This window comes from Papio anubis, chromosome 16 (assembly GCF_008728515.1).
Source record: "Papio anubis isolate 15944 chromosome 16, Panubis1.0, whole genome shotgun sequence".
NCBI lineage: Eukaryota > Metazoa > Chordata > Mammalia > Primates > Cercopithecidae > Papio > Papio anubis.
In genome coordinates this window covers 8,620,718-8,648,467 of record NC_044991.1, presented here as the reverse complement: position 1 = coordinate 8,648,467, position 27,750 = coordinate 8,620,718, and the positions used below count along the sequence as shown (strand labels likewise).

At 56.2% G+C, this 27,750-nt stretch overlaps 1 protein-coding gene across 1 annotated transcript in view; it reads left to right on the top strand.

Moving 5' to 3' along the window:
- Positions 1-27,750, top strand: part of TCF20 (transcription factor 20) — a 186,373-nt gene that overhangs the window by 41,594 nt on the left and 117,029 nt on the right. The gene's annotated exons all lie outside the window — the stretch shown is intronic.

Sequence of the window (27,750 nt, the reverse complement as noted above, 5' to 3'; positions counted from 1 at the left end):
CCATAAGGGTCCCCTGGTGAATGTGTGGGCAGGGCACAGCTGAGGGTGGGAGTCTGGCTCCTTCACCTGGCTGGCCATCATGGGAGGAGGTAGTTAAAGGTGGGGCCAGACGGTCTGGAATCCATTCCCAGTTCATATGCTCATCAGGCAAGTTACTTCAGTTCTCTGCATACTCATGCTCTCGGCTGGAAAACGGTGTAATAGCTGCCCATGGGGTGTTGTGCAGGTTACATGAGCTCGACTGCAGAGTGCCTGGATCCCTGCCCTGCATCGAGTGAATGCTCGGAGTGTCCACGAGGATGAACTGTTTCTGTCTGATCTGGGGCAAGGGCCTGAGCCGGACCTCTCTGAGCCTTGGTCTTCTCCTCTGCACAATAGTGTGGATACCCCTCGGCTGCTCAGTGCAGGTGGTGAAGACTAAACAAGATGATGGATGGCAGAACCTGGCACAAGGGGACATCTAGTAGATGGCTGCTTGGCCGGGCATGGTGGCTCATGCCTGTTATCCCAGCACTTTGGGAGGCTGAGGCAGGTGGATCACATGAGGTCGGGAGTTTGAGACCAGCCTGGCCAACATGGTGAAATCCCATCTCTACTAAAAATACAGAAATTAGCCAGGCATGGTGGTGGGCACCTGTAATCCCAGCTACTCAGCAGGCTGAGGCAGGAGAATTGCTTGAACCCAGGAGGCCGAGGTTGCAGTGAGCTGAGATCGCGCCGCTGCACTCCAGCCTGGGCGACAGAGCGAGGCTTCGTCTCAAAAAAAACAATAGATGGCTGTGGTGGTGGTTTCCATTAATAGTCACCCCAGTGTCTATTAAACCCCTGCTGTGTGTGCCAGGGCTGGAGGCTCTGGTTGAACCTGACGGGGTCCCAGCCTGAAGTTACACCCAGGCGTGGGGCACACATTTGGATGAAGAAATCGTTCCGGAACTACAAGATGGGAGGTGCCATGTGGTCTATGATTTGAGTGTAGTGGGTAGGGGGTTCTGGATAAGTCCTGCAGGGCAGGGTCGTGGCCAGTGCCCGTTTCTGTTCTTCTTTCTTTCCTCCTTCTCCCTGTCCTGGCCCCACCATGTGAGACATCTCTATGTATGCCTTCCACTGGCTGGCGACCTTGGCAAAGCTTCCTCTTCTGGCCTTGGTTTCTTCCTCTGTGAAAGGGGCATGGCTAGTGGCCTCCCTGCGTGGTTTGGAGGCTGGTGGGTGGGGTGGGAGCTCTTTGAGGGTAGAGGAACATGCCTCTCACCTCCCCCACCAAGGCTGCCTCTCTACCCTCAGCCCCCCACTTAGCTATCCATGGCTGGAATTGAGAGAGGAGGCTGCCCACTCTCTGGGTCCCCATAAAGACCTTCGCGTTTGTCCTAGAGAGCCCCAGCTGCAGCCATCACCAGCCTGTGTGCCATCTAGTGTCAGCCCCGGTCTCAGTTTCCTCGTCTGGAGAAGGGGACTCAACATCTGCTAGTGCCCTTAAGGCAGCATCAAGGCACCTGCTCAGTGAGGGGCCCCTCAGCTCTCCCAGACTGGCCCCTTTCCCTCCTGTCCCGTTAGCTGTCCCTCCTTTGCCAGCTCTGGCTCTGGGCTAAGAGGTGGGTCTGTGCCATGCATACCCATCACGGGGTTCTCAGCTTCTCCACAGAGGCCTTTCCTCTGGGGGCTTAGGTTGAGGGACCTGCCTGATGTCGTCCAGCTGTAGTTGCGAGCCCTGGGCCCGGAATCCAGGCCTGCCTGCCCTGGGTCTTGCTCACACCAGGCCCCGTGGCCGCCCAGCCAAGTGGTTCTGCACTGGAGTGCTCCTGCTCGGGTTCTGCCCGCTGGCAGTGAGAAAGGGAGTCCCCTTGTTCCCCACGACAGCCTTCAGGGAGCCAAGGGACGCAGCCATGTCTCCCCAGCCTGCAAGCATTGCTTCCCACCTTTCCTCCCTCGCTGCTCCCAGACCCCTCCCAAAGGTCCACATTGCCCTGGAGCTACACCAGGGAGCTTTGTCACCTTTGGATGGTTCTTGAAGACATCTCTGCCTGTCGAATCACTTTGACTTAGGAAAACCCTGCTTTCTCCACCTCTGGGCCTGTGTGCATGCCACTTTCTTGGCTGGGAACGGTGTCCCCTCCTGTCGTCACCTTGAAGGTGGATTCCTCTTTGGAGGGACCAGGCCACCTGCCTTACCCAGTTCAGCCCCCACCATAGCTCCCTCACCATGTGGTGTTTGTGTGGTCACGTCTGCCTCCCCAAGGTGCGCACCTTGTCTGTCTGGCTCTCCTCTTTCTCCCTGGGGCGTGGCGCAGAGTAAGTGCTCAGCAAACACTTGTTGAACCAGTGAATGACTCCAGCCTTGCCTTGTCCTGACAGCCCCATAGTGAGGATCTGAGCTGACCTCTCTCCTGCTCACACACCTCCAACGGCTTTCTAGTGCCCGCAGATAAACTGCCACATTTCTGAACCCCCACATCCACCTCCTCCCAGCCTTGCCTCTGGCTTCCAGCAGCCATTTACACCTCCACCCTGGTGAGTGCAGATGCCATGCTCTGCCCTAGGACCTTCCTTTGGGGAGACTCCCCTATCGCCACCCTACAGAGGTAGCTGCTTCCTCCTTGGAGGCCACATCTCTCTATCCTAAACACCCTCCTCTGTCCTGGCCTCTGTAGGTGAGGCTAAGGCTGACTCAGGGCCTTGGAGGGCAACAGAAGAATGAATGGTTCACTGCACGGTGCATTCTGCAGGTGGGGCTCGGGGAGGGGAAGCTGCCCAGGTCTTGGCAGGGGGAGGAGGGAATGTGAGAAGTGGGTAGGGAGGATGGGCTGAGCAGAGGTGAAGGCAGAGAGGCAAGCCCAGGTTAGTCATCAGGGTGATGAGGTGGGCTGAGTGGTCATGTGTTGGCCCTGGGCTGGACGAGGGGAGTTTCTGAGACCCTCCCCTGCCACTAACCTCCCTATACTTCCCTTTCCTAGCAGCCACAGCCCTGCCCTTTGGGCTGCTGACCGCCGGAGGCTTCAGGCCTGGGAGTCCTGAGACCCCAAGCCTTAGCCTGCACCCCTTGAGTAGTCACCGTGTGTGTCCCTGAACAAGCCCCTTTCCCTTCCTGGGCCTCAGTGCCCCCTGGGAAACAAACCATCAGAAGTGGGAGGTGACCAAGGTCCTGGGCCCCAATCAGGACATGCTCTGTTTGGCCCATGTGGTGCTTTTTTTTTTTTTTTTTTTTTTTAGTTTGAGCCAAAATTAAAACAGGGAAGCTTTCACATACAAATCTAGATTTCTGGCTTCTGTCGATATCTGGGCTGGCCCAGCCACGAGCTCTCACCGGCAGGAGTAGCTGGGTGGTCCTCACTCTTGGCCACCTGCCCAGCCGCCCAGCAGAGGCCCCAAAGCCCTGCCGCTCTCCTTGGGGGAACAGGTTTCAAAACCTGCCTCCCCTTACCCTGCCTTGAGATAAAACCGCATTCCCCCAACCCCCCGATATTCCAGACAATCTGCCTCGTTTTAAAATTCCTTCAGCAGCCCCAGGCCCAGCAGCTTCTCCCAGCGAAGGAACGAAAGGAACCAGGCCGCACGTGACTGCTCTGCGGCTGGGGAAGGCTTTGATGTTGCGGGTGATTTCAGCGCGCCCCTCCCCCTCCCCGCCCTTCCTTCCCCTCCTCTCCTTTCTTCCTCTGCTCCCTTTCCCCCTCCTCCTCCACCCCCTCCACGCTTCCCTTCTACCCCTTTCTGTCTTCTCCCTCCTCCCCTCCGCTTCCTCCTCCCCTTTCTCTCTTCCCCTCCCCCATCCCCACCACTTCCTCCTCCTCTGCTATTCTCTCTTCCCACCCCCACTCCAGGTACCTGCTAATTGCCCTCCCCTCCTGCCATTACTTACCTGGCCTGGTGAGACCCCAGCCGGGTTACCCCTAGGAGATTGAAGTGTCGGGGTGCAGGCAGGGGGCCTGCATTGGGAGAGAGGTACAGAGGTTGGAGAGGTGCTAACTGGGACAGAAAGGCAAGTGGGACTGGTGACCAATGGGACGTGTGATACCCTCCAACCCCATTCCATTTCCACGGGGTTCCTGGGTGACCCACCACTGCCAGCGTGTTCTGTTCATGAGGCCTTGAGGCCCTTTTATCCTGGGGGAAACTGAGGCTCCAGGGCATTGGAGGATGGCTAGGAGTGGGGAGGGGAGATGGGAGAGAGAGTCCATGGGGAGGGAGAACAAGGTAAGGACTGTGGGGTCCAGCAGGCGGCAGGGAGGCAAAGAGGGTGTGGGTAGGGGACTGGTGTGTGAGAGGCAGATGGAGAGAGTGCCAGAGCAGGGGGCTGCATTGGGGAGAGGGGCTGGGAAGGACCCTCAGTTCCTGTGCCCCCAGCCAGACGCGGCCTCACCTCCTCACCTCCCTGCCGCACTCCTCGGTGATTATCCTCTGGGCTCTCTGGTTGCTCTTCCCATCTGCCTACCGCCCCCTTGTTCCCGTCCTCCCATGCCTTCTAAAGGCCAGAGGAGCCTGCAGGGCTGAGTCCAGATTTGTGGGGATACTCTTCCAGGTCTCCATTCCCCTCCACAGCAGGGGGGTCTGAGCAGGCGGTAGGTGTGGGAACCCTTGGAGCCCCCTGTTCATTGCCGTGGTTATTCTCTGTTCCAGTTGGTCCGCAGCTTCTAAGGCTGAGGACACTCCAGTGGGTGCCTCCTCTGTGCTGGCCGTGCCCGCCCCTCCCTGCCCTGGACCCTCTTGTCCTCCCCCGACCAGAGGCAAGGATGGCTCCTGGAGTCTGGGGCATTGGGCACGCTGGTTCTGGACTGTCCTGGGGAAGGCCTGGTGGGGAGGGGGCTGTCTGCTGCTCTGGACCCCAGGCTCTGGCCCATCCCTGCTCTGGTTTCTGTGGTCAAATTTGTCATCTGGGTGGGTATTGCCACAAAAGGCAAGTGCAGAGATAGATGAAATTTGGGCAAATTTGAGACCATGCCAGTTGGTAGGCCTACTGTATGCCCAGCTAGCCACAGGGGACGTGGGAGTGTTGCCTGTCCCGCTGCCCTCTCCCCCAGCACCATCAGTGCAAAGATGAAGAGCCCAGGCTCAGGGAAGTGCCGAGACTTGCGCAGCAGGGCTGGGACCCGGGCCTTCTGCTTCGGGGGTCTGGGCAGGATGGCCTTCAGTGATAGCCAAGGAGACTTCATTCAGCCCTGGAGTCGCCACCCCGGCATGTGCCCTGTTTTCCTCCTTGAAACCTTAGTGACACTACTCCTGTCTCCCTAAGGATAACTTCTTAGCGACAGCTGCTGTCGCGTTCCACACCCAATGGGTGTCCCAGGCACAGTCGGCCCATTAGGTCAATCGCCCATGTGCCCACCCTCACCTACCCTCTCTCCAGGGACACCTCCGCTCATCAAACCCTGCCTGTCCTCACCCATCCCCTGCTCCCTCTCAGCTCCTGGATGAGTTGCTGGAAGCTGAGCCTTGGCTCTGGTTGAGGACTCAGCCCTCCCCCGGGCTAGGGAATCTGGTGACAGGAGCACCAGGGCTCTGGGATTTGTGCTCTGATGAGCTGTGTGACCTTGGGCAAGTCACTGGCCTTCTCAGGACATGTGAGAAATGGAGACAGTGGTGATACCTTCTCTCCCATGGGTTTGCTTTGAGTCTATTGAGAAGACAGATGCTGAAAAGCCCCACCACTTTGTACAGATGTGAGCAGCTGGGCTGAGTGGTCACCTCTGCACCCCCAGGCCCAGCCCTGAACCCAGCACTTGTTCATCCGTGCTGGAGAGGAGCCCTGCTGTGAACCCTCCGTGTGTCCCTCCCACCCTGGGTCTCACCTCCTCACCATCAGCCAGGAATGCTGGGCCCTGCCTGACAGGGGCCCCAGCTGGTTGGGGGGATGCAACCCGAGCCCTTCTGTTGTGGTTTGTGGGGCAAGAGGGGAGTCCACACACGTTTGTCTGAACTGTGTGACTCAAGATTCTCTCTGGCCAGTATTTTCTAAGTCTGCCTGGTCTGGGTTGGTAAAGCGGTTATGAAGGGGCAGATCCTGGGGGCTGAGCTCGAGGCTCAGGGATCATGGGCTTTCATGGCTGACCCTGTGAACTGCCCCTCCCCAGTGCCTGGCCCCTCCAGCCCAGCCATGGGGCTACCCAGCTGTGCCCTTGGAGGGTGCTCAGGAGGCAGTGGGGGGAGGGAGAAGTTTGGGAGGGGCTCTGATGAGTTTTTGTTGCTGGGAAAAAGAAGGCACAACCAGTGTCTTTAGATTTACAGTCTAATGCAAATGAGGACCCACTCCTCATTCTTGCCACTCCATGAATATGACCAACCCTTAACCCAGCTAGGGAACCTGACCTCTGCCCAGGCCTGGCAGGGGACAGGAAGTAGCTCCTCACCTGTTTTTCTTTTTCAGCCCCCCGGTCAGTTCTACAGCGTAGCCCTCTCTGATTATGCCCATTTTCCAGATGGGCAGCCTCCTTGCCCAAGACCGCCCAGCCGGGCCATCCATTGTGGGTATGGGCACTGAGGCCTGCCTGAACCAGTAGTGCACAAGGGTTGGGATGCAGGTTCTGGGGCCCGAGTTTAAACTGACTTCTCCAGTTTGCTGTGTGGTTCTGGGTGGGTTACTGCACCTCTCTGAACTCAGTTGCCACGTCTGTAGAGTGGGTTTTATAGCACCTTCCTTTGGAGAGGCGTCAGTGCCGGAGTGCATGGAGCACCTAGCATGGAGTGAGTGCTTGCTGAGTGTCAGCTGTAGCTGCTGCTGTTTTTATTGTTATTTGACTTAAAAATCTCCCCCTGCTCCTCGTGTTGCTTTCTCATTCGTGAAAAGCTGAGCTGAATAAATGATGACGGGGCCTCCTGGGTCCCCCCGCAGCACGATTACATCCCTGAGCCCTGCTCGGGGCTGGCATCAGCAGGGCCCCCTTGTGGCTTGGGTGGTGAGGAGACACTTGGCCCTGTCCCACTGCCTGGCTGGAGCCCTGTTTGGGGGTGGGGGTCTCAGCCCTGCCTGGCCTGCCTCCCGGCTGACAGCTCGGGCACCATGAGCTGGCTGCCAGCCAAGCTGCTTCCTCTCTGGCTGGCTGGCATCCCGGGCCCGATGCCAGGGGGCCGGCTGGTGGGCAGCAGCTCGAACGCCACAGGGCTGTGATCCTGGCCAGGAGACTCCAGGCAGGGCTGGGTGTTGGGGCCTCCAGCTGCCCCTCATGGCCCTTGGGGAGCTGGGCACAGCTGCACTGGCTCTCGGCACCACCCCCCAAGTTGGCACCGTTGCGGGTTTGCAAAGCGGCAGCAAAGAGTGCAGCCAGGGCAGTGGGAGCCATTCACACCCCCAGGCCTGTCTCACAGGGTCAGACACTGAGCCAGCACTTGCTGAGTGTCTGTGTGTCCAGGGCCTGTGCTGGAGGTTAAGGACGCAGCATCCCGTTTGCTGAGGCCTGGCTGGGGGAGACCAGGCTACTGCTGAAGATGATGACGGTGGTAATAATGGTGACCCTGCACTGCCAAGCACTCACCTGCCAGGCAGGGTTCTAAGTCCTGACACATCTTCACTCAGTAGTCCTCACAAAACTCAAATGGGCTAAGGACTGCTTTTACCCCCATTTTACAGATGAGGAAACAGATCCACCTATAGCTAGAAAACGACGAAGGCAAGATTGGAACCGCAGCTTGCTGGCTTCAGAGTTCACGCCCTCAGTGATGCCCAGGGTCTTGTGGAGGGCAGCCTGTACCATGTGGGAGCTGGTCACGCTGCGTGGAAAGCCTGCCTGGAGGAGGAGGGGATGGGTATATGGGTTGGGGCTGAAGTCTGCACAGGATTTCTGCTGCTGAGGTGGGGAGTTCAAGGAAGACTTCTCTGAGGAGGTGTCATTTGGGCTTTGGCCTGAAGGACATGAGCTGGTTGTATGAAAACATAAGGGAGGAGCATCTCAGGGAGGGGAACAGCCAGGGCAGAGGCTCCGAGGCAGCAGCAGGCTTGCCAGGTGGGAAGGACCAGAAGGCAGCCCAGCAGTGGGGAGTGTGGAGTGAATGGGGCTGACAGGGTAGGGCCGGCTCAGAGAGGGTGGGGAGGCTGCAGTGAGAGAGGAGTTCGGGGTAGCTGTGATGCAGGGACAGCTGTGTACTTCACCTCAAATGTTACTGTCTTTTCTCTCCATCAAGGAGAAAGGGCCTGAGCTAGGGTTAGGGGGCTTAGGGGCCAGACTGTGTCACTCCCTCTCCTGCTGTGCTTCCCCCGGCGCCGTCGTCTCCCTCAGTGGCAGTGGGGGTTCATCACCGGCTTTTCAGGTCCCTTGCCCATGTCTGGTGGTGTTCCAGATGGGCCCAGCCAGGTGGCCCCTGCCTTCTAGGCAGCACATAGGTCTCCTGGGGCAGCCTCGATCTGGCCAGCGCCAGCATGTCTCCCTGTACACAAGCCATCAAGCACCTTTGGACCCTATGTGAAGGCCATCCCTGTCCCCCAGGGCCCTCCATCCAACCACAACACCGGTGTGTGTTCCCCTCTGCAGGCTGCCAGGCACTCCAACCACAACACCGGTGTGTATTCCCCTCCGCAGGCTGCCAGGCACTCTGCCTGCACCTGCTGCAATTGGACAGTCCAGGCCTGGTGTGTGACTACAGCAAGCCACTGCCCACCTCTGAGCCTCATTGTCCTCATCTGTAGAGTGGGGACATCAGCGTCTACTTTGTGGTTGGCTGTGAGGCTTAAACAAGATAATCTCCATCAACTCCCTGCCAGGAGCCTAACCTGGCCTCCGTCAGTGGCCGCTGTTGCAAATGTGAGTCCTAAATCCCTGTGACCGCTGCGCCCAGCACCCTGGACAGCAACAGCCTGGCCCTGCCCTCTCCCGGAGTTGGGAGGGAGGGCCTTTTCCCAACCTGCTCGCCTGGGAGCAAAGCTTGTCAGTGACTTCCCTGCCTCTGCCATGCCGACCCCCAGCAGCCTCCCCTGGCCTCCCTCCCGCTCCTGGAGTCTTTAGTCTTCAGCACAGTCTGGTAATTAAAAACCTTCAAGGGGGACTTTATTGAGTTAGCATTAGTTATTTTGTCAGGCTGGGAGAGCAAGAGAATTATCTGTCCTCTGGGAGAGGGGGCTGGGGCAGGGTCGTGGGCTGAGATTGGCAGGTGCCTGCCAGTGCAGTGCACGCAGCGTTTGTGCTCTATTAATGCACCGCACTGCAGGCGCAGTGGCGGGATGTGACCTGAGTGGAGCGGGCTGGCGGGTGTGTGTGTGGGGAGGGGGGATTCCCCACTGTGAGGCTGGCCCTGCGGGGATGTTCCCACTTCCCAGGCTCTTCCTGGCTCCTGTCCTAGGGCTCTATCAGCTCCTGGCTTTCAAAACAAGCCCCTGCCAGAGCCCAAATGGAGAGACGGGCTGCTGAGGTCGTTCTTTGAGACAGAGTCTCCCTCTGTCACCCAGGGTGGAGTGCTGTGGCACAGTCTCCCCTCACTGCAACCTTCGGCTCCCGGCTTCAAGCAATTCTCCTGTCTTAGCCTCCCGAGTAGCTGGGACTACAGGCTCATACCACCACACCTGGCTAGTTTTTGTATTTTTAGTAGAGACAGGGTTTTACCATGTTGGTCAGGCTGGTCTCGAATTCCTGACCTCGTGATCCTCCCACCTTGGCCTCCCAAAGTGCTGGGATTACAGGCGTGAGCCACCGTGCACAGCCTGAGGGCATTCTTTTCTTACTCTGAGCTGGGGACTAAGCATCTTGCCTTCCCAGGCCTGCCCTTAGGCTAAGGTTGGTCAGTGGGCTGGTTAAGGTGCCCCAGGCCTCCTCCCTACCCTCCCCTTCCCATTGCCTAAAGACACCCTCTTACAGAGTCAGGCAGGGACACCTGAGATTGGGAGCTCTGTGTCCTTGGCGGAGTCTCCTCACCCCGCTGCCCTCAGACTCTCATTTGTGGAATGAGAACCACCCTCCCCGGGTAGTCATGCAGGATAAAGGAGGCCAAATGGGAATTCCTGCCTCCAGGAAAGCACCTGGTTTTGTTCCCCTGGCTCTGTCTGAATGCCTAGCCCTAGAGAATGAGCTGACCTTTGCCCTTTTTGTTTGGCACTCACCTAGGGACAATACTGTGAATCCTGGCAATAACCTTGCAAGACAGGTGTGTCCAGCCCCTGTTTCAGATGAGCACACTGAGGCTGGAGCACGGCGGCAGTTTGCTCAGAGTCAGCCAGGAGTAGAGAAGCTGGGTCTGGCCCTGGATCTTTCCCCTGTTCGAGGGGCTGGGGGGCCAACACTACACTATTGAATCTTTTAGGGAAGGTGCCAGGGAAGGACACTTGGCCTCCTCCTGGGCTTGGGGCTGGCCAGGAGGCCTCCTGCTGGAAGCTGGCCCCAGGGCTTTGTATCCTGCCCTGCCTTGCCCCAGAGCTGGGCCCCACTCCCTGGCCTTTCTGCCCTGCCTATAAGGCCTGGCTCCTGAAATTCAAACCCCACCACTCCTGGTGGGCAGGGAAGAGTGGGAGGCGGATGTGGGATCTAGAATCCAGCGCTGGGGACAGTGGAAGGGTCTCACCAGCCATGTGTCTATGCCACTCATGCTGAGACCCGATCATTCAGTAGATTCTCCTGGGCTGGGGCTAGTGCTCGGCTGGCCCTGGAGGCACAGAGGGGCTTGCCGGGAGCAGAGAGGCCTGATAGTCCAATCTGAGCCTTGTCTCCCTAACCGTGGGGTCCTGTGTCCCAGGTGCGTGCTGCTTTGCAGTTCAAACAGGCCTCCTTGTCCTCCAAGTTCCTGCTCAAACACCTGCTCTTCTGGGATGCTTTCTGGGATTTATCCAGGCCACTGTGCTGCCCACTCTTCTGGCATCTCACAACCTACCTTGGTTACAGTTGACACGCAGGGCAGGACGTTACCTCATTGAGGGCCGGGCTGAGCCCTAGTTACGTCCATATCCTCAGTGTATCTGCTGGGTCCTAGCTGAGTCCCAGCTCTGCCTCAGATTCCTCATCTGTCAAGTGAGTCCAGAGCACAGAACCGTGCTTGGGGACCGCAGGGCAGGATGAGGCCAGAAAGGGCTCTTTCTGTGGCATCCTTGACCTGGTGCACGTGGCCTGACTTTAGCACTGGGGCCTCAGAGGATCAGGACATGGAACACCCAGGCCCAACCCTGGGAACTGTAAGATATTGCCTACTACTGCCGTGGGACCTGGGTGAGCTTTCTTCTTGCAAAATTGGGGGTGCTGACCCTCACCCATACTCTGTAAGACTATGGACAGAGAACCCAGCATGACGGGAGGGCCTATGGGTGCTGTGCTAAGTTTCTTTATCTAAGAAATGGGAGTAAGGCCCCATTAGTGCTCATGGGACTCATGCGAGGGGTGGTATGTGAGAGGTGCCTGCTTTTACCCAGGTCAGACACCTCAGGTCCACAGGGGCAGGAGACAACAGGTGCTGGCTGTTGTCAGGGAGGGCCGTGGAGCCAGGGGCCTGACCTCCCTCCCTCACATCTGTGGTTTCAACTTCTATGCTCTCAATCTGTGCTGGAAAGGAATTGGGCGGAGCCCCACACCCTCACACTAGCCCTTCTGCTTGCTGGGCTGTCTTTGTGGGTACCTGTGCTCTGGACCAGAATCAGGAGACCCTGGCTCAAGAGGCCCCTCTTAGGCACCTTGTGGCCCCAGGACCCCACCTTTGCCCGGCCTAAGCTAGGCCAGGCAGCTGGGTCAGTATCCACCTGGATCCACAGCAGCCCTGCCCAGCGCCCCATCTGTCACGCTCTCAGCCACACCCTTCTTGCTCTCTTCTGATTCCCCACGCAGGGGCTGCCTTTGCTGCATGTGCCATCAGGAAAACTGCTCTCTTGGCAGATGACGTCTCCCAGAGGCAGTCCCACCACAAGCACTGCTGCTGCCGCCCCAGGACTCATTGTCCAGACTGTCCAACTGCTTTGCCGAGGGGCAGACCTGAGGCCTGTGACCTCCAGCGGGCTCAGGACACACATCTGACTACTCTGGTTGAGACTCTAGTATGGAGATCCCCTCCTCCTGCCCCTCCACACACTGCTCTCTCTTCAGGGAATGCCTCCTCCTGGAAGCCCTCTCTGACCCCAAGGCTGTGGGGAGGGCCCCTCCCCTGGGGCTCAGGCTGGACTGTGGTCATCGGTTTACTTATTTTCCTTCCCACCAGACTGTGAGCTTCTTGAGTAACATCATGCATTTCTGGATCCCTGGCACATAGGAGGCACTCAATAAATGCTTGTGTTTGTTGGACAGTTTGTGGGGACTGGGAGGACCTTAAAATGTTCAGAGAAGAGGAGATAGAGTCTCAGAGACGGGAGGGATGGGGCATGGAGTGAGGCTTCACTGTCCAGAGGAGAGGGTTCCGATCCTGGCAGCCTGGGGACGGATCTGGCTGGACCACTTACTTCACCTCTCCATGCCTCAGTTTCCTTATTTGTAAGTGGGCATCTTCAAGCTGCCTCTCATGGTCGTACTGAGGTTGTACGGAGGTAAGGTAAGAAGGAGTGCTTTGCAAAGCCCCTGAAGATGTGAGTCTTCCCAGCACTGTTCTAGGGGCTTCAGTGGGCCAGGATGGTCAGGAGGCCTGCCCCAAGGCCCCTGTGTGCTCTGGGAGGCTGACCTCGTCCTTGAATTGCCTCTGGGTACAGGCTAGTACCTCATCCCAGCCTCTTCCCCAGGCCTAGTGTAGCCCAGCAACCAATGCTGAAGGGGGCAGGCCCAGCAGTGTATGCTGCAGCCAGAGCCAGTGGGCTGAGGGGCGTGCACTCCTTCTCCTCTGGTACCCTCCAGAAACCAGAAGCCTTTCCCTCCCAGCCTGCCCTTGGCTCTAATATCACAGGCCACACTGTAGGGAGAGGGTCCCCTGCCTGTGCTAAGCAAAGGTCAGGAGCAGAGGCCTCCCACCTGCCACCAGCCCGCCTGCTCCATGGCCTGGTCACACCCACAGCTGACCTAGCCTCCCTTCACTGGGGTTTTTTTATTTTGAGCAGATGAAAGATTCTGAAAGATTCTCATTCTGTGTGTGTGTGTGTGTGTGCGCGCGCGCACACACACACACACACACACACGTGTTTTGGCTGGGATTAGCTAGACCCTGGCTGCCAGTTCCTCGGAGCTCTGCTGTGTTGAGAGGACATCAGACGGCCTGTGCTGAGCCGCTTCTCGGGGGCCCGGAGCCTCCTGCACATCCTAGGGCAGGGTACTGGGGGTCAGGACTGGGAGGAGAGAGGATGAATGGGGCAGGCCCTCCTGTAGGCTCTGGCCCACCTCTGGCCCTGGCCCCCAGCGAGGGTTGGGGCCCAGCCCTGCCTCCTGCTGGCCCCTGTCCCCCTGGCTGACCCCGGCTCCCCAAGCAGCAGCCGGCGGTGCAGGGGGCGCATGCGTGCGGCGGGAGTGAGCCGGCTGTGGAGAATTAATATTCCTGGAACATCGCCCCGGCCGCCTGCACACGCCGAGGAGAATATTACGGCGATTAGCGGTGGGAGTTCGGCCTGCACGCAATATCTGGATGGAGAATTCGGTGTGATTAATCTGGCGCTAAGTAGCAGCCTCCGGGGTCCGCAGGGCTCTGGCATGTTTGGAATGGGAAAAAAGCTCGGGAGCAGAGCAATTCTTTGGGGGTCTCTTTGGGGGTCTGCCAGGGTGGCAGCTGTGCCCGGGGCAGGCTGCAGGCTCCTGGTGGCCCCAGGTGGGCAGATCATCCCTTATTTGCAGCCATCGGCAGACTGCCAGCAGATAAAAGTGTGTGTGGTTCCGAAGCTCAGCCCATCTGACACCTATCTCAGACCTTTCTCTCCCTTTAGCGGCCTACGTTCAGGGTCACAGACCCACATTGGGGTTGTAGCTTTACCGCACACTTCACACCACCTTTCGGGGCCTCAGTTTCTTCATCTGTAGACAGGATGCATCATTCCTACCCTGCCGTCTCGGGGAAAGTCACTATTGTTTTTCCCACTTCATGGAGGAGGAAACAGGCTGTGAGCATTTTGCACAGCCAAGAGTGGCTCTGTGCTATGCAGATGTTAAAGATTATTGTTAATAATTCTACAAAGAACCTGAGTTCAGCAGCCACCAGTTCCTCTTGCTTTGTCTCTACTCTTTGAACAATGGCAGATCTGGTGTTCGGAACCTCCCAGAGGGTGTCATTGGGATGTGGTGGCAGGGAGAGAGTGCTGGTGGCCCCATCTGTAAAATGGGTGTAAAAATACCGCACTTCCCTGAAGTGGAGATCAAAGTGAGAAAAGCAGGTGACTGTTTTAAGATCTGCTCTTCTGGGGCTGTTTTGTAGTCTAACTTAGGGCAGCAGTGGAGACCAGGTGAAACTGGTGGTGATGTGAGTCGCGGAACATCTGTTGGTTTGGCCTTCCTCCCAGTCATCGGCCCCAGCCTGACTGCTTCACTGGATGGAAGCACTGAATGCCAGGGCTGGAAAGGAGCCTCCTGATCTTCCCCAGTGTCTTCACTTAAGGGCAAGGAAACTGAGGTGCAGAGAAGGAATGAGGCCTGCCCAGGGTTGCACCAAAGTGGCGGTGTGGAGGGAGGATTGTGGTCTTTGGAGCCAGCCAGACCTGCACTGACCTTGGGCAAGTCTGTCTTTCTCTGGGCCTCGGTTTCCTTATCTGTAGAATGGGAACGTTGTGCCAGCCTTTTGGGGTGGAACAGTGTAATGGGCAAGGAACAGAGCAGACACTCTGCTCTCTCTCTCTTTTTTTTTTTTTGATATGGGGGTCTCAAAAATACAGCCTGTTGCCCAGACTGGAGTACAGTGGCATAATCTCGGCTCACTGAAACCTCTGCCTCCCTCCCAGGTTCAAGTGATTCTCCCACCTCAATCTCACGAGTAGCTGGGAAGCACGCCACCATGCCCAGCTATTTTTTTGTTTTGTTTTGTTTTCTGAGATGGAGTCTTACTCTGTCACCAGGCTAGAGTACAGTGGTGCGATCTCGGCTTACTGCAACCTCCGCCTCCTGGGTTCATGTAATTTTCTTGCCTCAGCCTCCCGAGTAGCTGCGACTACAGGCACGCGCCACCATGCCCAGCTAATTTTTTGTATTTTGGTAGAGACAAGATTTCACCATGTTGGCCAGGATGGTCTCGATTTCCTGACCTCATGATCTGCCTGCCTTGGCCTCCCAGCGTGCTGGGATTACAGGGGTGAGCCTCCGTGCCTGGCCATGCCCGGCTAATTTTTGTATTTTTAGTAGAGACGGGGTTTTACTGTGTTGGCCAGGCTGGTCTTGAACTCCTGGCCTCAAGTAATCCACCCACGTTGGCCTCCCAGAGTACTGGGATCACAAGAGTGAGCCACCACGCCAGGCCAGCACTCTGCTCTCTTAACAGGAAAAGATCCCGTTCTACTGGGAGTGCAAGAGGGCCTTCTGAAGGGTGTCCAGCACATACAATTGGCCTGCCTCCTCTTTGCCCAGGGTGCTGGACTTGCCGAAAGCTCTTATGGTGAAGGAATTCAACCATTGCACTTTTTCACTCAATTGCTTCACGCCCTGTGGGTTGAACATTTCCAAATCTGATTTGCAGGACATTTCTTTTCTTTTCTTTTTGGTTAGTGAGGCTTTAGACTTCCATGCAACTCACCATGCCCAGAAATGGATACTGGATCAATTGTCTTTACTCTCCCTTTCCCATGCAAGCAATGTAATGGCCTTTGAAAGGGGGTTGGTTTGTGGTTTTCCAGCAGTAGAATGGTCTGTGGTCTTGAGCAGCTAAATTTGAAACCGGGCTTTTCAGGAGGATCAACTGAGCTCTGAAACAGCTGGGCACAGTGCAAGCTGACAGGGGTCAGGGAGAGGCAGGTGGGGCTCCTTCGGCTATGTTTTCACTGCTGACTCCTCAGTGCCGGGAACAGTAAGAGCTCACACAGCCCTGCTTGAGTGAATGCATGCATACATGATGGGATGGATCTGTGCTATGATGAGATGCAGTAGAGTATGTTGGTTAAAAGCCTAGGCTCTAGAGCTAGACAGCCTGGAGTGGAACTCTAGCTCTGCTCTTTGTTAGTGGTGTGACTTTGGGTAGCTCAGTTCAGTTCTCTGGGCCTCAGTTTGCTCATCTGTGAAATGGTTGAACTAGATGATGCCAGCATTCCTTCCAGCTCAGATGTTCTGGTTTCTTTGTTGACCTTCATCCCCAACAATAATGTGCCCAGAACAAAGGCATGTTGCTCCCTGAGCCCTCTAGCTCAGCCACCATGCTCCCAAAAACCTGTGCTCCCAAATAGAGGCAACGTGTCCTCTCTACCCAAATGTGCCTGGGAGTTGCCGCCTTGGAAATGTGCCTTTTTGTTTCGGGGGTTGGGTGCCCATACCCTCCTATTTTTTTGCCCCCTCCTCCCTTCCCCCCAGCCATCCTGATCTAGCTTACATACCTCCTCCTCCAGGAAGCCTTTCCTGATGCCGACTCCCAGCTGTACTCCTTTCAAGGCCCCTCTCTGCATCTTTTGCTCCTGGCCTGGGATCCCACCTCACTCATGTTAGGGTGTTTGTGAGAAGTTATTGAATAATTGTGCACACATGTCCTCCACGGTTCAAGGGACTGACAGGAACCCACGTCTATTCCTTATCTGTGAAGTGCCTGGCTGGTGTGAGGAGGTACATTTGCACTCCTTGTCTGAAATTACCCACTCAAAATCTCAGTGACATAAAGAGTGTTACCCTGCTTCAAAGGAGGAAACTGAGGCTTGGCAAGCTTATTTGGAGCCTCGTCTCTGATCCCCTGAAGCTCATTTTCTTCCCACTGCCACAGAACATCTCTCTCAGACTGTGCTCTGTCCTCTGGACACCTTGCAGACCCTGATCAGCTAAAGTAATCATGCTGGCCGCTAACTGGGATCGGCTCCTGCTTGGAGAGGCCACGCTGCTGTAAGCATTTTGCATCTCATATCTCATGTAATCTTACAGCAACCTTATAAGGTAGGTCCTATTCTTATCCCCGTTTTACAGGTGGAGCATGTGTGGCTCTGAGAAGGAACTTGCTCAAGGTCACACAGGAAGGAAGTGGTGGAGCCAGGATTTAAAACCAGACAGCCTGATGTCGGTGCCTGCCAAATTGAATTGCAGTTCTTCAATTCACTGTTTCAGTCAACCTTGCCTAGGTTCCTCAGGGCATATTTCTTGAGTATGCACTGTGTGGGTCAGAGGACAAGGGGCAGAGGATGACAGACCCATGTCCTTGGCCAATCTCAGAGCCCCACTGAGAGGGGGCAGGTACAGTTCTGCTAGGGTCTTTCGAGGGTCTGCCCTGTGCTGAGACCCTCTGAAGGGACACTGCTGTTATGCTGTCAGCTTCACATAGGGTGGGGCAGGCTCAGAGGGGTCAGTGGCTTGTCTACAGTCACCCAGTGAGCAAGTTGGGGAGCCAGGATTTGAACTTGAGCAGTCAGCTTCAGAGTCCCTACCCCTTTCCACCATTTCTTCCTGCCTTCCAGGACACAGCATATGAGCTGCTATGAGAGAAAAGCAAAGAAAGTGGCATTGGACTTGGACTTGGGGGTAAGGCTTCTCTGACGAAGTGAAGTCGAAGTCGAGACCCTCATGTAATGCAGGAAGTGGTGGGAGTAGGGGGAGGAGAGGGAACAGCTTGTGCAAAGGCCCGGAGGCAAGAGAGAGCATGGTTTGTTTAAAGAACTGGATGCAGTGGCTCATGCCTTTAACCCTAGCACTTTGGAAGACTGAGGTGGGAGGATCACTTGAGCCCATGAGTTCGAGACCAGCCTGGGCAACATAGTGAGACCCCCTCCCTGCAAAAAAATTAAAAAAAAAAAAAAAAAAAAAGAACAGAATGAAGGTGTTTGTTCTAGGTTTCTTCATTGGCATTTCCAGTTGTAATCTTTGAGTAGTCGGTTTATCTAGAAGGGTTTACTGAGTGCCTCGTGTGGATTCTGTACCATGTTAGGTGTTAAGTGCAGACCCAGCCCTTGGTAGGGGTAGGGACTAGGGCATTGCCCAGTGGGAGTCCCAAGGACCGAGATGGGAACACTAGCTCCAGGATTTGGGAAAGGCCAGGAGGAATGGAAGTACTTTATCGTCAGTGGGAGCTGCCTTGTGTCCTTACCTGTAACCCTGACATCCTAGATATGGAAAGGATGAAATGAGGTAACCAGGACCTGGCGCTTAGTAGGCCCTCACCAGATGCCAGGCACAGAAGCTTAGTGGCAGGCATGTGCCAAGTTTGGGGCAGCCAGTGGTCAGCAGCCCAGCTGCCCCATGGCACCAGGGAAGAGGGGAAGGGTGCTGCCGTGGAGTAGGCAGAGCAGGGCCTGGAGAGGCCCTGGGCCAGGAGCCTCGGGCTGAAGCGAGCATGGCAGAGTGAAGTGCATGGCCTCTCACTGGAGGGCAGAAGCTGGAACACTGGACGGGAAAGGCCCACCAGGCCAAGGATGACTTGAATAGCTATGGAGTAGGCAGCTCAGGCCAAGGATCTGGCCGTGGCCCCGAGTCTAGGCACTGGCCATTTGGGTCTCTGTTCTGTCCCAATGCTTCCTGGGCCTTGGTTTCCCCATCTTGACTCTGGGCATTGGTGCTTACCTCTCAGGCATTGCTGTGGGGTAGGAAGGGGGGTGTGAAGTGCCTGTGCTGGGCTTGCAGATAGTAGGTGCTCAGCCCCTCAGAACGAATGCTGCTGCCATACACAGAGAAACAGAGCCAGGACCCCAAGCCAGGCTTCCTCTTGCTGTGGCCTCTCTGAGATGGGACTTGGGACAAAGGGTGGTTGGGACTGCCATGCCCTGCCCTTTCCAAGCTCACCTTTGTAGGGGGCAGCCTGGGCTCACTTCAGTGGTCTATGAAGGCTTTAAAAAGCCCTGGAGCTGCCCAACCAGCCCTTCAGGCTCTGGGCCGTTTTGCTGGCCTCACATCCCAACTCACCCTCCTGCTTTGCAGCTCAGATATGCCCTTCCCTTTCTGAGCCTTGCCAGGTAAAATGCAGCCCTCTCTGGTCCTCATGACCACCACCTAAGGTGCTGGGTGCAAGTCCCCAGCACACAGTAGGTGCTCTATGAATGGTCACACTTGCCTCTACCCCACAGTCTCCAAGCACAGCAGTGAGCTGCGGTTCTCACCTGTGGTGGGCGTTGGCCCCTTTTAAGCCATTCACTCTGGGGCCAATTATAAATAGACACATAATCGCCCCTATCTATAGAGATAAGACATACTCTTCAGATGAGCCCGCCCCTCCCCTGCCCCCCTCCACGCTGGCACGCGCTCTCTGCAGTTGAAGGCGACGGAGGGATCGGGTGCTCCCCTCCCTCCTCCATCCATCCATCCCTCCTCCCTGCTGCTCCTCCATCTCCACCCTGCAGAGGTGAGATCGGCAGGGGCCGTGATGTCAGAGGCTCAGCTGATGTCACCGCCCCGGCCCTGTGACTTCACTTGCCGGCTTGGGCAGGAGGAGCCGCGAGGAGGCTGAGAGCCGAGAAACTGCCCCCCTTTCCTTTTTCTTCTCCTTTTTTTCCTTTCCCCTCCTCCCCCGCCTCGGCTCAGGAGTTGTTTTCCTCCCCGGTGGTCGCCGGGCTGGCAGGGGGTCTGGGGCAAGGGCCAGGGAAGGATGCGGCTGCAAAGGTAACGGTGTGCGCGATGCCTCTTCCGCGGTCGTGAAAGTTTGCTCTGGCGTGCGAGGCGTGCCCGCCGGGTGCTCCGCCGCACCGCGCTGCCCTGGCCCGAGGCTCCCCGGGGGCGGGCAGGAGCCGCGCCGGGCCAGGGCAGGGCTGGGCAGGGGCCTCCCGGGCGGCCTTTACTGCCTTGTCCCCATCAAAGGCCGCAGCTGCTCGAGTGGCGGCTGTAGCTTTGAAACTGCCATAAAGAGCGATGGAGGGCGGGGAGGCGGGGGATGTTCAGAGCAGTGCCCAGGAGGGTGGCCGGGAGAGGAGGGGCCCGAGGGGGCTGCTCGGGGAGCGCGGCAGCAGCAGGGGCGTGAAGGGCAGGGCCCCGGGTCACAGTCCCAGGGACCGAATGCCCGCCCCCGTCCCTTCTGGTCCAGATGCAGCCGCCCTGCGTGGCCAGCCCGGGTGTGAGGGTGCGGAGCGGCGGGGGGCGGGGGCTGGCTGCTCCCTCTGCCCCCCTCCACTATTTCCAGGCATGTTCTTCCACCTCCAGCAGGCCATTTGTCAGCGGTGATGCGGGACAAAGGAGGGGCAGTGGGTGGTCTGCTGCGAGTTGGGCGATGGGCACGGAGCGAGGGCCGAGAGAAACGCCAACAATGAAGAGGCAGATCGAGGGCTTTGCTCATTCAGGCTGTCGAGGGAGCCGTCATTTTGTGTTAGCGTGTGTGTCTGAGGTGGGAGGAGGAAGAGAGCGGAGAATGACAGGAGAAGGATTATGACATTGTGTTGTCTCTGTTTGTGGTAAATGCAAATTTGGCACCAGTGGTTTCCCGGGAAAAGCAGCAGCAAGTAACCCAGGCCGAGGCCCTGGCCCAGACCCACAGAGGGAGCCCGTGTGGGGTGGCATGGGGCTTTATTTGGCCCTCCCTGTTTTTCTATTTGGCGTGTGCGTCTTCCATTTATTTTACAGTGAAGAGCTGGAGACAGACAGGCCGGCAAGGCAGGAGAAGCCGGCCCCCTCCTCCCAGGCATGGCAGCCCCTCCTCAGCTCACCCCAGAGGAGAACTGGGCAGCTCTCCCAACCCCTAGGCACTGTCCCAGCTCCCTGACCTCTCTCCCAGGTCTCTGCCCCAGCCAGAGTCACGGTTCCGTCGTTCTCTTAACCTGGGCAGCCTGAGTCTCTGAAGGCTACTTCTGCCCGCAGCTGCTTCCCAAGCGTAACCAGAGACGGAGAACCTGGGACGGAGGCTGGGATGGGGTTTTGCAGAATGAAGGCCAGGGCCGGGCACTCCCCCGGCTACAGTGCTGGCCTGGAGGTTGGCAAACAGCTCTGCAGCCAGGGGCTGTTGGCACAGCCTCCTGGACTTTGACTCCTCTGACAGGCCCATGAGGGCAAGGGAGCTTGAGCCTGCCCTGGGCCAGGAAGCAGCCATGGTACAAGTCTCTGCGCTGCCACAGGGCTCAGACAGGTGCAGTGACATGGACGCAGGTGGTCAGTGTGTTTACAGCAGGCCTCCAGAGAATGCGTGGTGGAGTGAGTTTTACCAGGGCCAGGCCGTAGCTCAGGCCCCAGCAGAGATTGTGTGTTCTAAGCTGAGAAGCCAGGGCAGGAACCATCTACAGGCGGAGGGTCAGGGGAAGGCTGTGGCTCTCCTTCCAGTCTCCCTTTCCCTGGAGCTGGTCCCTCACCTGACCTCACCATCTTCTCTTTTCTGGTCAAGTCTTCTGGTCTCAATTCACTTCCTCCAGGAAGCTTTCCCTGTCCTCCTCTCAGGTGGACTTCGGTCCTGTGCCTGGCCCACTTTCTGTGCCCTCTCACAGTCTTGATCACACAGAGGTGGGTCTGTCTCCCTGTTAGGCCTTTGGGTGCAGAGCCTGGGTGACCATCCTTGGGTACAGGGACATTTAAGGCCTCCCCTCTGCACTCCTGGCACCTGCCCAGAGCTGGGCATAGAGGAGCCCTGTGCCTAGAGCTCAGAGGAGCAGACCCAGACTCAGATTCCCCCAGGAAGTGGGACCACCAGGATGGAACAGCTGCCCTCTCCCCATGTCCTAGATGGTGTGATGGGCTCACTTCCTTTGGGCAAACTCACCCCAAGGGGGATTTTTCCCCACAGAAATCTTTTCCCTGAGTTCCCCTGTGAATTCTGACAGGGAAATCAAGAGAGGCTTCACAGAGGAGGTGGCATTTGAAGGCCTTGAATAGTGAGTAGGAGTTTGCCATGCTAAGGCAGGAGAGGGTGTACCATCAGAGGGAAGTGCAAGAACAGCGCATCCAGGGTGTAAGAGGTGGGTTGCACTGTGTGGCTGAAGCCGTTGGAAGGGACCAGTGGGGAGAGGCGGTGACAGTGGAAGTGGGACCCTTGTTTTGCTGGCTGGGGAGCCACTTCTGGAGGAAGGGAGAACTTGACCTGATGACACTGCCACATGGACACCGCTGTTACTGCAAACTCGCCTTCTGGATGTGCCTGTGTCTTAGCACTTTGGACCTGTTTTCAGGTTCTTGCAAAGCTGGCTTGTTCTAGCTGCTCCCAAGTCAGCCTCTCTCAGGCTGCCTTGTGCTAGGATTCCCAGATGGCCTCAGACTTGAATTTAAGGACCAACTTGGGTCTTCTTTTAATTCGGAGTCTCAGGACCAGCCCAGGCCACATTCTGAGCTGGAACCAACTTGGAGGGGAAGCAGTTTGGACGCCGATCAAGGGGTGAAGGGTTCAGAAGCAGCTCCTCCTGCCTGGGACCCTGAGATGACTGGAGGCTCCTGTGGGAGACTGGGGTGGCTAGTCCCCCAGACCTATCCCCAACTGAGATGGCAGCACAGAGGGGTGGCCAACATCCTGGGGCCAGACTGCCTGGGTTCAATCCTGGCTCTGCCATTTCCTAGCTGTGTGGCTTCAAGGAAGTTACCTGCCCTCTCTGAGTCTTTGTGTTCTTGGGCAATAATAATACCTACATCACAGGGCTGAGGTGAGGATTATATGAGATCATTCTCACAAAGAAGCCAGCCAGAGCCTGGCTCCCAGGGGGCACTGAATAATTGTTAGCTTAAAAAAAGACAGCTCCAGAGAGTGAAGGCTCTAGCACCTAGTATCTGGGGGCTAATCACTCAATCCATCTGAGCCTCAGTTTCCCTAGTTGTAAAATGGAGGTGGTCATCATGTCTGGTAATAATAGCCAAGACCTAGGAGCACTGACTGTGAGATCTGCAGGCTGTGTTCTAGTTGCCTAACTATGTATTAGCTTAATAGTCTCTCCCCACTCTGAGCCACATGTAGGGGCACAGCAGGGCCCAGGGCAGCCTAGAAACTAAAAGTGTGCAGGGAAGAGCCCCAGAGATTTGGTATTTTCTGGGTGAAGCTAAACCAGCCCCCTTGCTTAGCAAAGGCAGGAACAGAGGGAAGTGGATGGCTGGAGTGTGAGGCATGGAGACCACAAAGGCCCACCCACCACTGTAAATGAGCTGCCTGGGGCTGGATGCCCCTCATACATGGCAGAGTCACCTACACACCATGGGGCCTTGAGCGAGTCATGACCACCATCCTGGACTTTGATTTTCCTAACTGTGTGAGGCGGACTTGGGTCTGTTCACCTCTCAGGTCTGCCACTGCTCTAAGGGGCTGTGATTCTCTTGTTGCTTTGATTTTCTTGGAAGGTTTCCATGTAAGTAGTGACTTGGGCGGTATCATCTGCCCATTGATTTTTCCAGAAAGGATGCTTTCTTCCCTCCCACTCTGCACTCAGCCCACAGATAAGTGACCTCTTGCCTAGCTTTCCCATTTCTCCTCCTGTCCCCGCTAGTAACTCACCTGGTCTGGGCTGGGGAACCGAGAGGGCCCAGCCCAGTAGCAGCTCCCCAGAGGGCGCATGAGCCCATAGACACCACCCCCCATCCCCTGTGAGGAGCACCTGGGGAGGTGTCTACGGGGCTGGGGAGCCACATCCAGCCCACACCTGGCTTTGTGAGCCTGATTACCACGGAGTCCCCCAGTGGCTCATTCACTCTCCCTCCTCTCCTCAGCAGAAGCTTTGGGATTCAACAGGTGCGGTTTACTCCTTGCTCCGCTGTGGCTGCTGGGTGACTGCAGGCACCACACCTCCCTGAGCCTGTCTGCTCACGGGGTGAATGATCCCACCTCATGGGGCGCCTGAGGCTGGAATGACGGCAACTTCACTTAGAGGCACGGTCACTGATTGAGCCCTGTGTGCCTGCAGCCCTCGGTGGGGGTGGGGGGGTGATGTTAATGTCCCCATTCTACAGGTGAAAAGGCTGAGGCTGCAGGACCTTAGGGAGCTTGCTGTAGGTCACATCGCCCTCTGTCCTTCCTTTCTTATATTTATTGAGACGTAGTCGCTCTGTTGCCCAGGCTAGAGTGCAGCAGCACAATCCCTGCTCACTGCAACCTTCACCTCCCAGGTTCAAGTGATTCTCCAGACTCAGCCTCCCAAGTAGCTGGGATTACAGGCGCGTGCCACAGGCCCGGCTAATTTTTTGTATTTATAGTAGAGATGGGGGTTCACCATGTTGGCCAGGCTGGTCTCAACTCCTGACCTCAGGTGATCCACCCGCCTCGGCCTCCCAAAGTGCTGGGATTACAGGTGTGAGCCACCACACCCGGTCCTTCCCTTCTTTTTAACACCCACCTACTACCAAGAAGGCACGGAGGCAGATGATGCTGGGAGCCCGTCTAAGGCAGGACGGGTAAAGGAAGCCTAGAGAGCCCTAGGGGAGGAGGCTGGGGAGGCACAAAACTTGTAAAGGGGTGGTTACCATGCATGTCTGTCATTATTTGCCCACAGAGGGATATACTGATCATGGGAATAATGGTCGTCAGGTGGGCAGGGGAAGGGGTGCCCTGCGCCATCATGGCTCCTGAAGAAGATACAGTCGTGGTTCCCTCTCCCCAAGATGTTTCTGCTCACCTTTGCTCAGGACATGAGGTTGCTTAAGGGCAATGTGTGGGTTCAGAGCCGGCCTCTGCACTCACCTGCATTAGATCTCAGGCTAATTATTTATTGCTCTGAGCCTCAGTGTCCATGCCTGTACATGGGGATGGTCACTGTACTCACAGTGTTGTGAGGATGGTGTGGGTGAACGCAGGTAATGCACTTAGCACCATGCCCAGCTGGTGGGCGAGCTCTAGGAACGTTCTCTGTTGTCATCCTCTTGAATCAGCCTTGCCTCTCCTGAGCATTCCCTCAGCACCTGCTATAAGTCAGCACCAAGCCCAGGGAGCCTCCTCCTGTGCCCTGGGCTAAGCCTCCAGCCTCGGGGCCTGGGAGCTGAGCGTCTGGATCTGCCGCGCAGGGGGAACAGCCTCTGAGAATTGGTGTGTTGGCTCCCACTGCTGGCGTGACAGACATCCTGAGGAAATATGTCACTTTACAGTAGTTTTCAAAGAAATGTCTAGAAAGCTCCATTAACCCTATGGGGGCCATTCATAGCCTGGACTTTTGTTAGGTCCTAGTCTGAGTTTTGTTTTGATTTGCTGAGGACCCGCCCTCTCCTGGGCCTCAGTTTCCTCATCTGTAAAGCAGTAGCTACCCAGCTCAGAGGGCTGCCTATGTCAGATGAGACTGCTCCTGTGAAACATGCTTTGTAACCTCGAGAGCACCTTACAGAGCTTTCGGTTCTGTTTCTGGTCATTCACCTGACGGCTATGGGCAGATGCCTGGGCAGGGTCATACTGTGTGCCCAGGCTGGGTGTGCGCAGCAGTGGGATGCCAGCTTGGCTCTCAAGGGCTCCCTGAGTTGTGGCCTCGCTAAAACCCTTGAACTCTGTAATTTCTAGAGAATGTGGAAGGCTTCACAGGCAGCCTTGCTCCTTCACAGGGAAATGCTGATAAGCATATTGCCTGGTCACTGGTTTATCCCACGTATGTTTTTAGAGCAGCTCCTTGTGCTGGGCACTGGCCTGGCTGATGGGGATGAAGCTGAAGACCAGAGGTCAGCCTTGCCTTTGAGAGCTTGGTCTAGGAGGAGGGATATGGAAACTCGCATTCAAAACCCTGATGACTGAGGTTCAGGGTGACATGACACAGGGCCTGCACTTCTCAGAAGAGGCTCAGCCACAGGGCAGGATCGCATCTAAATGCATATTGGCTTGTGTCCTCTGCTCAGAATCCTTCATCATCTCCTCTTTTTGCCCAGGGATAAAGTTGCAAAGCCTTGTGGCCTGTACTGTCCTGCTCCAGCTACATCTCCAGCTTTCTCATTTCACTTAAATTACCCTGCAGGCCCTGGTGCCCTTCCTGGAAGTCTACCTGCTCCCTCCTACCACAGGGCCTTTGCCCATGCCATGCCCTCTGCCTGGAGCTCTCCTCCAACTTCACCATGTGGTTACTTCCTATTTGTCTTTTAGGTCTCAGCTCAAATGTCCTAGATCCCCAAGGCTCAGGGTCCCTGTTGTACACCTGCTGTGCTCCTGTCACACTTTCTTACTAATTTGTATCATGGCTGTTATCAGATGATTATGTGATGATTCTTTTTCTAACCGCTGCATGGCACCATAAGCTTCATGACCACAGGGACCCTTGGGATCAATGCTTGCCATAAGGGCTATCAATGTTTGTTGAATGAATGAGTAAGTGTTAAGGTAAGAGTGTGGAGGCGGTGGCATTTGAGTAAGACTTGAAAGAGGGTATAATTTCAATCTGTAGGGAGGAGGGAAGGGCATTCCTGCTGCAGGGAGCAGAAAGGCACAGGACAGGAAGCCAGCTTGTCTAGTTAGGCGGAGAGGCAGAATGAGACCTGGGAGAGGTCTGGAGAAGCAAGCCGAGCCAGATAGGGCTTTGTATTCCAGGCTGATAGGAATAAACTTGAATGATGAAGCCACTCGACCCACTGACAGACTTCTGAGCCGGGGGAGCAAAGTCAAAACTGGCTTTGGATAACTGTAATGAATCCGCCACTGGGATGGGTGGGCAGGGCAAAGTGGCTCCAGTTAAGAGAACCAGTTAAGAGTTGGAGAATCCACGGCTCCTGCTGCTTTCTGCTCCCCTGGAATCAAATGTTGATTTGGCAGTTATCCCCGAGAGCTTGCAGGGAGATGCAGGGCAGTGATGAGGAACCTCACACGGCGTGGCTGCTTCCAGAAGACAATCGCCTTGGTGGCAGGGCAGCTATTCCCGAGTCACTAGAGGGAGAGACGGAGTTGATTGAGCATTGGCATCTGCGTTTCTTGGCTTTTCCTGTTGAGAAGGCAGCATCCAGCTCTGCATCCCTGCACCTGTGTCCTGGTGCCTTCTACTAATAAGTGGTCCAGGAATCTTGATGCTGAAGGACCAATCTGTGGCAGAAGATGAGCAGAAACATTTCTGTCAAATGCCCAGCAAACAAGACTTCGTGCCTCTGTGGGGAGCCAGCAGATAAGAGTCAGGACTCTCGAGGACCTGAGGACAAATCCCAGCACCATCACTTAGCAGCTGTGCACCTTCAGGCATCTTCTAAGTGACTCTGGGCTTTCATGTCTTCAGTGGTGAAAATGGAGGCTGCCCTGGTGCCATGAAGGCTAAGGTTAAGTGACATATATGGATCCCCAAGCACGGGGAACACTGGAGGCTCAGGAAGTAGTGGCCGTTATCATGGCTGCGTTTTTCTCCATGGTTTGAATTCTTAGCAGGAAGCTTGGGTTTCAGGCTTAAAAATGAAGAGCATGTCAACAAAACAGGATGGAACAAAGTCTTTTCCCAGCATGCCTCAGCATGTGGCACTGCCTTCCCGTGGAGCCCAGACAATGATATGGCTAAAAGTCTTGAGCTTTCAGGCAGAAAAAATCCCAAAGGAAAGGAACTTCCTTATTGTCATCTTGTGACAAAGCGACGCAGGGGCCCTGCAGCCCGTCAGATTCAGCTCTGCCCCCTCCAAGCTGCTCTGTGCCTCAGTTTCCTCATCTGCAAAATGAGGCAAGAACAGTACCCACTTTATAGGGTGGTTGTAAGGATTAAGCAAGTTACTGCAGGAAAAGCGCTTAGAGCATGCCTTTGTCACTGCGACTGTCAGATCATTTCATATTCAGGTTAACTCTTTGTAGTCCCGAGTAACTCTGTAGGGGCTTTGGAGAGAAGTCTGAGTTCAAGTCGTAGCCTCTTCCTAGCTGTGTGACCTGGGCAAGTCTCTTAACCTCTGTGTGCACCCATTTCCTGCTCTGTACAACGAACAGGACAATCCCTGCCTCACGGGTTTGTTGTGAGGAGTGAATGGGATCCCTCAGGTAAGGGCGAGGACCCCCCTGAGGCAGGCAGCTCACTTGGTCCCTCCCAGCCCAGTTTACAGCTGAAGGAATTGG